We start from the raw sequence: 12,457 nt of genomic DNA on the forward strand, positions 1-12,457 counted from the left end.
AACATTAAAGGAAAATTTGCATATTATTACATTATATTTCTTGCAGTGTGCTTTGAACGGCATAAGATCGTGCAATGTTTAAAAACACATTGCAAGAGAAGACAGCGCTTAGTGGTTCCATTGACATATGAAATGCTTCCAATTTGAAGGGGTTTATTGGGATCATTTCTTCATCAACTACTTGTATCGCCAAGAATTTTTTGTGCATATATGTATTCAGAATTTTCATTCACTAAGAAATTAAGTAATTAAGGCCTACTATAATTTCAAACATTTGTAATAACCAAACTGTATTTTGAATTTTAAGTACAAACATTAAATATATCCTTCACCTTCATCGATCAATATTAAGACTAAATTCCCAAAAAAGGTTCCTTCTGAATTTCTGTTACATTTCACAAAATATTTTGTTTCACCGTAAAGCAATCGATATTAATATTCTATTTATGTGGTAACATACAGAATAAAGTTAGAAAAGCTTACAATTATTACTGGACATTGATGCTGTCACCTATTTCGAACATTTTAAAAGCACATAGTTTCTAATGTATTGAAATTTCATTTTTTATTGATAGTATTAAACGTTGTAAATAGTTGTAAACTTCCACAACTGTTCTCTCAGTGGATTTGTATACAACCAAAGTTAGTTTTGTCAAGTTTAACAAAAAAAAAAAAGTCCAAACCAAGTATTTTAGGAATGATCCAAGAAAAATGGATTAAAAGATTGCGATCTTGGTCAAGTATTTTAGAAATAATCCAAAAGTTCATCAAGAGATTGCGATCTTGGCCATTAATTAGTTTCTGGATCAGGGGCCATAAAATTTGTTAACCGCACCTAAATCGAGTTTTCGTATTTTCTACGGAATAAGCGCATCATATTGAGTTAAGTGATAGTTTAGGTTTGTCTACACTAAATGTAGCTCTGCAGGTATAAGGTATACAAGAAAACTTTTGATTGAAATATATTGGATCGTCTGATCCAATAAGCCTCTTGAAAACAGCTGCTACAAATAATGATGGCTTTTAGCTGTTGGAATGGTCTGTTCAAGCAGCTTGATAAAAATTCAGCGTAGCATAACAACATACTTCTCTTACTTGTTAAAAAAAAACCGGAAAAACCGTAAGGTGACTGTAAGAGGTAACCGAATTCTACTTTGCTCCGGGCGTAGAAATCTCTAGATACGGCTCTCTATCTCTATGGTACCCTTTCAACGACACTATTGAAAAATTCATTACTCCCTGAGAAAGTGGGTCTAAAATCTGTTTTTTGAACATACAGGAAGTTTGTTATGTCCTATGCTACGACACCATCTATTGTTGTATTACAGAGAGAGGTTTCCCACTAGACGCTAAATGGCAATTTCAATTCCACTAACACAATAGAACTTTGTACAAAATAGTGAAAGTTAATGGCAACGCTTAAAAATAAAGATATCTGTGATTCATCGCCTTCTTGAGAAAAGGAAACTCAAAACTATTATTTTGGCACTCAAATTTGTGTTGAACATATGGAAGTTTCTACTGTACAATAGAGTTTACGCCGCATTGCTGCAGATTAAAACTGTTGATGGAGATGAAAAGCTATTTCAGTGCGCCAAGAAGCTATTTCACTATGCCAGGAACTCGTGAAATTGATTTCTTCAGTGTAGTTATAATATTATCCCTTGGAATGATTCTCTGAAAGAGTGGTCCAGAGTTAAAAACAAAAAAGGCCAATTGCAGTATCATAGGAAACTATAGTTCAGGGTGGAAAAAAATCATGATTTTTTTTAACAAAATCATTTTTGTTGATTTTTTTGATTTAAATCGATTTTTTTGATTTAAATCAAATCTTTCTCCTCGTATAATGCAAGTCGCGAACTGAAGAAAAAGCATTAGGAATTAGTATTAAATGCTAATTATGCCATTTAAGTGAAAGTATTGGGGTTGAATTTTGAATTATCCCCAATCGTTAACCTATATCAATCCCAAACAATGTTTCTTAACCCTTTTAAATTATGGCTCCTTTTAAACGTAAATTATAGACTTTCAGTCAAGCAGCTACAGCATCATCCCTTTTATCCTAGGATCATGGTACATACATCACTCTCTTTAGAATGGAACAGCTTTTGAAACGGTAACATTACATTTCCCTATCATGTCTCTGAAGCGGGAAATTTTAAGAGTAATCGGCTTTTTTTTTTTTTTTTTTTACTTTTTTTAAAAAAAATTTTGATCCCCTCTGGATTCCCCTGTGTTAACGCACAGATCTCAAAATCAACTGGGAAATACTAAGGGGTGTACTAAGCGTGTGTACAAAGTTTCAACTTCTATCTTGGGTAGTAAGGGTGAAGAAATTATTTAACAATGAGCTAAGAACATTCCCACGATGACCCGGATGTAATATAAAAATTTTCTCAGACATCCCTATTTATCCTAGGATCATGATTTGTTCATTATTCTCTTAAGAATAAAACAAATTTTCAAACGGGTCCCTTCAAATGTCCCCATCATGTATCTGGGGCGGGTAAATCATGAAAAAAAGGAATTTTCTGTTAAAAATATCTTTTTTTTTAATTACCTTTGTGGACCCCTCCCCTGTTTTAAAGCAGAGATCTGAAACAAATCTGGAAAATACTGAGGGGTGCACTGAGTAAATGTGCAAAATTTCAGTCTTGTAGGTGCAAAAGTAAGCCCGCGAAAAATAATATTCCCCAAATACCCCAGATTCCCGTATAAAACAGGATCTCAGATAACAATTTCCTGAGACATCCCTATTTATCCTAGGAGCATAGTACCCATCATTTTCTTCAGAATAGAACAGCCTTTGAAACCGTACCATTCATATGTCTCCATCTGAGGCGGGAAAATCACGAAAAAATCTGTTTTTGTTAAAAATATTCTTTTTTTAATCATTTTTGCCCCTCTGGACCCCGCTGTTTCCACACAGAGATCTGAAAACATCTGAAAATTATTAAGGGGTGCACTGAACGAGTGTGCAAAATTTCAGTCTTCTGAATGCAAAATATAACCCGCCAAATAATAATAATAATAATACGCATAACAAAAAATATCATCTTTTTAAATTCATGACGTCATCACACACTATGCCTCAAAGCAGAAAGGCGTGAAAGCATATGTAACGTGTTCTAGAATGCCTCCAGTCTTGAAGAAAACGAAGTAAAAAGCCTTATTGGTACTTTTTAATAGAATAATGAAGATTCTACTCTATCACCTAAAAATATAATATAATTTAAATATAATAATTTAATTATATAATTTAAAAGGTTAAGCATTAAGGGAAAAGTACAGCAACGTTTATCAAAATGACACTTTTTTTCACAAAAGTTACTTATATTTGGCAGGGGCCTATTTTAAAAAAAACAACTAGCTTGCATACATAAATATATTATTGTACTACATATTATTGCAGTAAATATATACTACATATTATTGCATACATAAATTTCGCCTAAAGTTATAAAACAAAAAACAAAAATGGAGAGGGGATAGGACCCCTCTAAATACACCCTATTATCTAGGAACAAACAGACACACACAAAAAAGAATTTTCGTCTTAAATGTCGATAGTGATTTCCCCGTTTGAATAGTTAACGATCTTAAAACCCAAACCCAATGTTACGAAAAGAAGGAAGCAGGATTGCTCCGTTACCTGTCCAAAACGGGATTTTCCCTAATCATCCTCTGCATGACATTTGTTTTCATACTATACTGTATATTTGAGTCTCATTGTATTATGATTATTAATTTCCATAATCGAAATAACAAAACAGAAACGGGATTTTACTTATTTTCACTTTAAATTAATTTATTTCGGAATTCGATTTAAATCAATGATTTTTATTTAAAAAATCAAGTGATTTAAATCTTGATTTAAATCGTGATTTAAATCAGACTGATTTAAATCAATCCACCCTGGTATTAACGCAATAAATTTTTATTTGTGGATGAAACTAATAATAATATCACTAGCAAATTCGCTTCTCGTAGTTTCATTCAAGTATGAATATCGTGCCAGTAGGTACATATAAAATTTGTATGCTTTTTTTATTATTAATCACTAAATTCAAATTAGCTCTCTATTCAAAAAAGTGAACGCATTATAAAACTACGGCAACTTCCAGACTATTAGCACTCAATATTGGAACTGGACCTAGGAGACCTATCACTTCCAATTGTAACGCAAGATTGAAGTCAGAGATGGAACTTCTCCTGCTAATTTCTTGCTAGCTCTTACAAAAGTGGTAGTAGATTCAGTGGCGTCGCCTTGTGCAGTTCGCAAGAGCATGCGATGCACCAAGTATCGTGGGCTGTTTGCTGCTCCTTAAGATATTTTATAATATTTAGAATATTATTATATTGTCGTTTCGTTTCTATTCTCAGCTTGCTTTACCCCTTGCATATATGCATTCCATCATCACACCACGTTCAGAAAGAGCAGCGAGCGTGATAGGTTGTTCTGTGTGTAATACATCATAGGTGTCCAAACTCGCGAGCCCGACACAAGCGCTCAATCGGGCTCGGGCTTAATAATTGAGCGCGAGTCCGAGTGAGCACGAGCCCCGGTGAGCGCGAACCCAATCGAGAGAAGTGAGTGCGAGCCCGAGTGAGCGAGAGCCCAGTTAACAGAAGTGATCGCGAGCTTGAGCGAGCGCGAGCCCAGCTAAGAGAAATTATCGCAAATGCGAATGAGTGCGGGCCCAGTTGAGAGAAGTGATCGCGAGCCCAGCTAAGAGAAATTATCGCAAATGCGAATGAGTGCGGGCCCAGTTGAGAGAAGTGATCGCGAGCGCGAGTCCAGTTGGGAGAAGTGAGTGATCGCGAGCTCAAGTGAGCGCGAGCCCACTTGAAAAAAGTGATTGCTAGCCCGTGTGAGTGCGAGCCCAGTTTAGGGAAGTGAGCGCGATCCCGAGTGAGTGCGTGCCCAGTTGAAAGAAATGAGTGCGTGCCCGAGTGAGCGAGAGCTCATTTGATAGAAAAGAGCGCGAGCCCGAGTGAGTGCAAACTCAGTTGAGAAAAGTGAGTGTGATCCCGAGCGAGCGAGCGCACAATTGAGTGCGAGCCCGTGCTCACTTTGCACTCACGTGGACTCATTTATTTTAGAGTCAAAAAGATAGGAAACTCATTCCATGTGCAACAAAAAGAAAAAGCACATTCTTGAGGTCTGAGCTGCCATTTTATTGTCCAAAGGACTTCAAACACCTTTCGATAGAAAACCCAATTTTTCATGGTTATTATGAGGGGATGGTATTTGTTTGAGACAGGTATTCGTTTTTGTTGTTTTAGTAACAACTTCCATGACCCAAGTCTTTTTTTTTTTAAGATCATAGAGTAAGGAAACTGCTTGATCTTATGAAGCAGGAAATTTATATACTAGCAACTAATGAAGCTGTGCGTTCATAGAAAAGTAGAGCGAAATAATTATGTATTTGTAGCTTCTTTAAATCCCAATAAATAAGAGTAGCTCTTAAGAATGTTGAATACCTGCACCATCATGGTTATTCAGCCCATTAATTTATATGAGAAATCATTCTTTTTAATTTTTTACAATAGAACAATTTTAGCCATTTAATTTTACTGGGACCCGGACAAATCTGCCAATTACCAAATGCGCCAAACGCGAAAATGACCAAATGTGCCAATTGTGAAAATGGACAAATCAGCCAATGGACAAATCTGCCAATGGACAAATCTGCCAATTGACAAATCTGCCAATTACCAAATCTGCCAATTACCAAATCTGCCAATTACCAAATGCGCCAAACGCGAAAATGACCAAATGCGCCAATCGCGAGAATGGACAAATCTGCCAATGGACAAATCTGCCAATTGACAAATCCGCCAACTACCAAACCTGCCAATTACCAAATCTGCCAATTACCAAATCTGCCAAACGCGAAAATGACCAAATGCGCCAATCGTGAGAATGGACAAATGAGCCAATTACCAAATCTGCCAATGGACAAATCTGCCAATTGACAAATCCGCCAATTACCAAACCTGCCAATTACCAAATCTGCCAATTACCAAATGCGCCAATCGTGAAAATGGACAAATCTTCCAATTGACAATTCTGCCCAACGGAAAACACCCAACTCTGTTTGTATTATCATCAAATAACTGGATAATCTAGTAAAAACATAAAGAAAGAAAGTATTTATGAATAACAAGCAAGAAACTAAGAGTAATTAAGAGAAAGTAATCAAATCATCGCCCAAATATTTGAGGATTTGAACGAGGTAACCATTTACAATAGCATTAACATTTACTTATTGGGGGAGATCGGGGCTGGTTGACGAACTGCATATAACTCCTTCATTAATTAACATAATGAGCTGTTGCTACTGTCATAAAAGAGCGATCTATGGATGTAGCTGCCACCTTTATATGGAATTTGTAACTTGCGGATTATGGTGTCTATTAGGTAAAGTGTGTTTTTGCCAGTCTGAAGTATTTTTTTCAGTTCTCTGTTACATCACAGAATCGTCACTACTTAGGGTACAGAGGTAAGTAATATAGCATTAGTTAGATCTGAACTTTGTTTTTATGGATATTCAAACAATAAAACGTAAATGCCAAACAATTGCTGAGTAATTACGACTTTGTTGCACAAAATGGGCTTGGGGTTAGTTGGCGTATAGCATTTGGGGTTGGTTGGCAAGTGCGCCAAACAACCTCATGTGAAATTTTATTTCATTTTATTTTTATTGTTACATTGTTTCTTTTATTGTTTTGTAGTTTACAGTTCTACCAATCTTTTACTTCAGTGTTATAGAATAGCATGCAGATATTGGATTGCTGTCAAAATTTAAAAATCGAGAAAAGACTGTATGCCGGACTCTGAATTTTCTGAATAGGCCTAATTCTCAGGATCAAGAATATTTTGCATGTGCTCTTTTGTTACAAAAATAGAGGCCTAGCTATTGCTTTTTCTTTCTTTGTGGAAAGTAGGAAATAAATTGCATTTCTCGATAATTCAGCTAAAACATATCTTAGTTTCTCTTAGCTACTTTGTGAACAGCGGGAAATAAACTACCTTTCTTGATAGTTCAGTTATTTTAATTACATTTTGAAATAATATGAAGAATTAACCTACACCAAATCATATTTAAACTGATGTGGTTTGATAATTTTGTAGTTTTCAATGTCATGACAACCAAGCTAGAATAAAAGAAAGAAGTTTTCATATTTCATAATGCTGATTCTTTTAAATGTTGTGAATAAAAGTAAATTCAAACTTCAAATAGCCTACTTCATTGCAATATATATAATAGAATTCAGAAAAATAACGTATATTTCTAATAAATCCAATTTTTTGTGTGCTTTGCTATATTTAAAAAGAATGCCAACTAGCCCCACGCTATCAGCCAACCAGACCCTCAGTAGGGGTCGGTTGGCATACTCCGTTTTAAAAGAAAGAAAAATTATTTCTCGAAAACTGTAAGCAACAAAACAAAAACCAAAATGGAATTTATTAGAGGAAACCTTGGTCTGTCCGTACACATCCATTACATTGCAATAGAGTGCACAATCTGCTCATAAAAAAAAATAAAGAATGAAAAGTTCGCCAACCAGCCCCGGTCTCCCCTATATGTTTAAAAAGTTGGTTATTTTGTGAAGACCGGAGAGACATATGATGTAAAAGTTCAATAAATCGTACATGCTCTAAGGCAATGAGAGATAATTTGCTTGTAATTATGTGTTAATTTCGATGAATTTATAACTGTTAAAAATGAATGTTTTTGTTATTTGCTGAAGTGATTGGCCACTTTCTGCACTGAGGTTATAGTTTGGGGCACCCGACCTCTTGGACATTACTAGTGATGGGCAGTGGGAATATTCCCAGTGGGAAGGGATTTAAAACAAATAGGAATTTTCCCGGGTTTTTTCCCTGGCCTATAAATTCCCGGGAAGAAATTTATATCCATTTCTTTACTTTATCTTCCAAATTATAAGAACCGTATGACTAATTACATTATTTTAATATATTATGATTTACTTCTAGATTTTAAAGAATTTGGAGGTTAAAAAATTTAAAATTTTTTTGACTGTACTTGACATAATTAATAATATGAGCTTTTAAGTACCATTTCCATTTGCACTAAAAGGTAGGGTAATTGTTTAGTATTGGGGGCCCAAAACTAGCAAAAAGTAGGACGATTTACGGAACAAATGAGTTGATAGTGGTGTTCAATTAGTCAAGAAAGTATTGAACACAATTTTGTTTAGGGCAGTAGGGGATTTGTACAAACCGTAAAGGTAAGTGGAAGTGATTTATGTGAGAAAAGAAAGTGAATTGTTGGTAACGAAGATAGAAAACAACGTGGCCTGCGGGGCTCTACCCCGTCTTCACTCGCTAACTCTCGCTCGGCAATGCTGTCTGAATTTAATGTTGGTAACGTAATTTAACGTATGAAACCATAAAATAACCGCATCGGAATAGAATATCGCAAAAAAAGTAGGTGCAAAATCTGGACCCACCAAACTAAACAATAGCCAAAAGTAGCAAAGTACTAATTTACAAATGATGAAAAGAATCCATTTTGTAAAGTAATGTAGAATTATGTAGAAATAGAGATGAAGTACTATTAATAAACCCTGAACCACCGTTAGTAATAGACGTCGGTCTGTTTCCTGTCTCTGACTCGAATTTCTGAAGAGGTACTCGGACTTCTCTTACATGTGAATTAAAGCATGAAATTTCGAGAAATGGGCAGGAAAAAATGTCGTGTATGGCAATATTACATGCAAAATTATAAAGATAAGAAAGTATCTTGCAATCGCAAATGTTGACAAAATGGTGGGACATGTGTCTTCTGGCACTTACCCAACCTAATTTGTTTATAACACTTAAAAATTTAATATGTTTATATCAGTAGTAGAGTCAAGTTCAGATAATCCACTTACATGTAAATTTAAACTTTTTAGCGGTTTAAAAGTATGTCGACTTACTATACCATTTTTCAAAACATATTTACTTTCGTAGAACATATTGTAAATAAATATGGATTTATGCGTACTCTCTAAATATAATAAAATATTAATAAAATAACATCGTTCAGAATATACATTTTAAAGGCTCCGCTGGGAACAAGAGTAATAATATACTGTGATATACAGTGGCGTATTTAGGGGGAGGGCTTCCGGGCTTAAGCCCTCCCCGAAATCTTACTTACTATAGTAAAGTATATGAAATATCTCGCAGAATTTTCACATTTTCAGGCAAAGCCCCTCCCGAAAGTTAGCAAAGGCCCCCGAAACAAAATCGTAAATACGCCACTGGTGATATAGAAACGAATTTAACTTTGAAATCATAATATAGTAATAGAATGCAATTTTATTTGTGATTGTAGATTAGTTCCCGGAAAATTCCCATTTTGGGGAATCTTCCCGGGAATATTCCGGAAAAATATCTTCCCGGGAATTTACCCATCACTAGACATCATATATACATGTTACAGTTGGCAATACTTTTTAAAATGACGCAGTTGCAAAAAATTTATAAAGCGATCGTCGCACCTTTGATACGAAAAGCCACTGGTCACGCTACTCTTTTTATTGCATTCTACACATACGATTTGGTGATGCAATTTTTTGTTTGAAGGCTCTACGCAGGGTTGAATTCAGGGGGTAGCCCGGGGGGAATCTCTCCCCCGAAGAAAATTCATTCCCCCCGGAGAAACTCCCAAAATTTCAGTCACAAAATGTAGAAATTACTTCACCCAATTATTTGCTTTTCTTTTCGTGCACACACAGACGAAATCCGATCTCTCAATATACATATAAATGACACAGACTCATTCTATATAAATATTAAACATGTAACATCTAAGATAAAATACCAAATTAGTCAATAAAACTTGTATTTCTTAACACTATTACCGAGTTTGGCAGAACATGAAATTGTTAACTGTTGAAGAAAGGTTTGTATTTTAGTAGGTACTATACTCTCGTCCTATATTATATATTAGTAGGTAGCACTAGCACAGATTGAGATAGGAAAGGAAAGATAGGGAAGATCTTTCGATCATTCCATATGATCTCTGATGTCAGCAGACTTCAGTTCTTGAAAATGTACAGTTCTTGCATTATTTGAAATAGAGCGCCTAAATCTCATTTCTCGCATCGGAAGTAACAGACGTAAATGTGTTTTACGATTGTTAAAGTAAACACACCTTTCTTTAACTAAAAATAAATCAGTTAAAGGGTGAGATTCAAAGGGCGTCATTTAGAGGGATCAGGGAGGAACAGTTATCCCTCCTGGGTTAGAGATTTATATAGTATTTATCAATATAATAATAGTATATAAGTGAAAGATTGCTATTGAAGGTTACGAAGATCTTGCTCAGTGCCGTGCCATGGGGGAGGAGCAAGCGGGGCGACGGCCCCGGGAGCCGAAGTAAGGGGCGCAAAATTCGGGAGGAAAAAAGAAAAGAAGGCAAGGAAAAAGAGAGGAATGAAAGACATGTGCACATGTGGGCATATGCACATATATAAAATGAAAGGAAAAAAGTAATAAAAAGTGCTCAAAATCAAGGAAAAGCAGGGTTTAATTTTTTTAAATTTTCTCACCTTTCGCGGCTGGTCTGTTTACCTCAGTCATATGTACGGAGGTGCCGTCGTATACTCTCGCCCTAACCGCTGATTTTCCAGGACACGGGCACTAATCCTACTGAAGATTTCGTAAACTAAACTATTGATGTGTATGCAGTGAAGAAACCAAGGCTAATATGCTTGATTTAGAATCAGAAGTGTGAGAAAGAATGATAACTTTTTGTGAAGATATCCCTATGTATGTTTGTTTTAGGACAAAAAAATATTTGAGTTAATTTAAATCTTTTTAAAAACTTCTACATTAGTAACAAACAGTAACTACTGAATATAGGAAATAATAACAAAAGTAGGTACTGTAAATAGCAGTTAAAGTTTAGTCTAAAATATTTGTGCCAGTCTTTATTTAATGTTTTAGATAAAATTAAACGATTGTTTTTTTTAATTATAATCTCACATTGAATATTTATCAGTAATTAATTTCAATATTAGGTAAGATGTGCATGTGAATGGAATTGTTAAATATGCTGCTTTCTTGCAAAAATACAGAAAAGCAACCCTCCCTCCCGAGGAGTTCGCATTCCCCCCCGGGTGAAAATGTCTGAATTCAACACTGGCTCTACGTGCAATATTAGCTGCGATATAGGCCTGGTACATTCTTATTGAATCACCCGGTATATATATATATATATATATATATATATATATATATATATATATATATATATGCAAAATGGTGTCTAGTAGTAGTAAACCAGAAGGAGATCCGCACGCTGAGAATTAGTCGACAACGTATGGAACCGGCTGGGCTAGCCACTTATGTCCTATCCGTACCTCCTAATGGTGCAGACTGGTAACTTCCTGTCCACTGTGAAACTTACAGGGTTCCCTAATGATGGGAAGGCGAACATGGAGGGCTGTCACCAACATGCCTGCTAGGCACGGTGATTTTTGCCAAATACCTTCAACTTGTCTAAACAATCATGATAGGACACAATAAGCCAAGAAGTCGAACTGTGTCTGGGCAAGGCAACGTTCAGAATCACATGCAGGCAGAGGGTGCTAAGAATCCCCGGAGTTACGGACTAGGTTGCTATTTAAAACTGACCATGGCTACATACAATGCAAAATCCCTGGCTTCAGAAGCAAGATTCCAGGAGCTGGAAGAAGAGCTACAGAAAGTCAACTGGGACATCGTCGGATTGAGCGAAGTAAGAAGAAAAGGAGAAGAATTAATCGAATTGAAGAAAGGACACTTATTCTACTACAGAGGACCAGAATGTGGCAAGACTGTCGGAGTGGGATTTCTTATCAACGAAAAATTGAAAAACAAGGTCCTTGAGGTAGATAGTATATCTAGTCGAGTAGCAAGGCTTGAAGTCAAACTCTCCCAGAGATATACACTACAAGTGATTCAAGTGTATGCACCTACTACAAGCCATTCAGAAGAGGAAATGGAAATGAAATCTTTAAGTTTTACGTCCCACGGTTATGCCGGTTAGGCTAAAGGAGACGGTGATAATGAGAAATGAGTGAAATGGTGGAATGAAGAAAGTGGGAGGAAACGGGAGAACCTCGAGAAAACCCACGAGCACGGTGTTTGTCCACCACAAAGTCCACGCGGCGCGAGCTGGGATCGAACCAGGGACCCCAAGCACCGGAGGTGAATGCTCTACCACTGAGCCACCGCGCCCCCTAAGTGGAAATGGAAGATAGGTTGTTGCGGAAAAGAGTTGGAAAGACCTTCACCCAGCACTGTATTGACAATGGTTGACTATGATTATATATCCAGTGAAACTTGTAGAAACCGGAACTTGAATAAAACGGAAATCTGTCTATAACGGAAACTCCTCACAGTCCTTATCGCTGTTATTTCTTCGAGTAAAATTCGGACCCACCGCCTTCT

The 12,457-nt window shown here is 36.1% G+C and overlaps 1 protein-coding gene across 1 annotated transcript in view; it reads right to left on the minus strand.

Annotated features, from left to right (window-relative positions):
* The window catches only part of LOC145678408 (uncharacterized), a 397,255-nt gene that overhangs the window by 191,641 nt on the left and 193,157 nt on the right, over positions 1-12,457 (minus strand). The gene's annotated exons all lie outside the window — the stretch shown is intronic.

Source organism: Thermobia domestica, chromosome 2 (genome assembly GCF_964235325.1).
Source record: "Thermobia domestica chromosome 2, izTheDome1.hap1.1, whole genome shotgun sequence".
In the NCBI taxonomy this organism is placed as follows: Eukaryota; Metazoa; Arthropoda; class Insecta; order Zygentoma; family Lepismatidae; genus Thermobia; species Thermobia domestica.